This window comes from Sminthopsis crassicaudata, chromosome 1, assembly GCF_048593235.1.
Source record: "Sminthopsis crassicaudata isolate SCR6 chromosome 1, ASM4859323v1, whole genome shotgun sequence".
NCBI classification, from domain to species: domain Eukaryota; kingdom Metazoa; phylum Chordata; class Mammalia; order Dasyuromorphia; family Dasyuridae; genus Sminthopsis; species Sminthopsis crassicaudata.
The window spans coordinates 662,372,346-662,374,014 of NC_133617.1; the positions used below are offsets into that span (position 1 = coordinate 662,372,346).

The 1,669-nt window shown below is 45.8% G+C and overlaps 1 non-coding gene across 1 annotated transcript; it reads left to right on the forward strand.

Annotated features, from left to right (window-relative positions):
- Positions 1 to 698: 698 nt before the first annotated feature.
- LOC141552376 (small nucleolar RNA SNORA9) lies at positions 699 to 831 on the forward strand. Its single transcript, XR_012485170.1, has one exon. It is a non-coding gene; the product is annotated as a small nucleolar RNA SNORA9 (small nucleolar RNA).
- Positions 832 to 1,669: the final 838 nt, after the last annotated feature.

Genomic DNA, 1,669 nt, shown 5'->3' on the forward strand with positions numbered 1-1,669 from the left:
CTCGAACATTCCCAGTAACAGCTTCTCTGAGTGGTGCTGGAGCAATGAGAAGGCTCTGAACAGTAGGGAATTCTGAAGTAGTCCTAGGGGGGAGGATCAGGCCCCGGTTCTTGGCTCTGGGGTGACCCCTTCATGTTGGGCAGAATAAATTGCCGTCCTACTGGGCCACGGCTTCTGTCTCAGATTTCTGTTTTCTTTGATTTCAGGCGCTGAGTACTGACTGACTGGGCCCGGCAACTCTCGCTTTGCTAGATGGGAGTTGGTAGGTGTACCATTTATTAATGGGCTTGTCTTGTTCCTCAGTTTCCTAAACCCAACTTCATCCGTTTGTTTAAACCTTACACACATCCTTTTTAAAATTTGCCTTCTCATCCTCACATCTTTATGAAGGGGGAAGGAATTGGATGGGTGAAGGCAGGACTTATCAAATTGCAGCCTGTAGGTTATGGCTGAGGGGTAGAGACAGAGTGAGCTTTTGTTTATACTATAGTCTGGCCCTCCCACAGTCTGAGGGACAGTGAACTGGCCCCCTATTTTAAAGTTTGAGGACCACTGCTCTAGGCAGTGCATTCTGTGAGAATGTTGGACCTGGCTGCCTCTTCATAATGTAAAAAGGCAGGAAGAGTTCAGTCCCTCCTGTGCCTCACTGTTCTTTCAAAGATGGCCTGCACCTCAGCTGGCTGGTCTCCACTTCCTCTCTGCAAGCTTTCCAGCATGTCGGTGTCCCGTATGACTCCAGACATTCCTAAAGTCTTGCTAGAGCAACTGAGATGGTTTGAGGCCTCGCTCTGCTCTGACTTCGGAGTGAGGTTATAGAAATCTCAGATACTGTATGTACTATATATAGACCTTTGTGTGAAGCCAAAGCTGTGTCTGAAACTCATTGAATTCTCTAATCTTCCAGATTTAGGCTTTTCATCAGCTTTGAATGGGACCGGAGCCTTCTTCAAGATCTCGATACCTCTTGGACTTTGGAACAATTAAATGATACTTAATAAATCAAATTTTTACAATAATTCTGTTCTGTTTCACTTCTGTTCCCTAGAGTTTGTCAAAATGGTGGTTATCAGTCATGGAGGGTGGGAGAGGGATTGGAGAAATTATATGAGAGCCAGCTTCTAAGTATGTGAAGATCCAAAAAGCAGAAGTAAACGAGCGAGCATACATTGTCGAAAAGGTCAGTTTCTGTCCAAAGTTAAAGGTGCAGCTTCACCAAGTGCAGGATATAAAGAGTAAATTCCAGAGAGGTAGGACTGGGGGAAAAGCCAGTTGGAGAAGGGGGCCCTGTAGTTGAGCTTAGAGACATGGCAGGAGAGGCTGCTTGGGATGTAACTGTCACTGAGGGGGAAATGGCAGAATGTGAAGCACCTTGAATGCCAAATGACTTGGAACAGGCTTTGAGCCAAGTAGTGGTGTAGACCACCACTCAGGGCTTTAGAAAATGATTTCAGTTTAGTGAGACAGCTGAGCATTTAGTAAGTACTCACAAAAGTGAGGGAGACCCTGAGCTGACTAACCTTAATAAGGTTTCTTACAACAAAGGTGATTACAAGTGGTAGGTGGCAAAGCTATCCGCTATTTGCTTCCCGTGGATGTTCAGGGCACCCCCAGGATATGGCAAATCGATTCCCAGAAATAATCAGCTGGGACTTTCAATTCCATGGGTTGG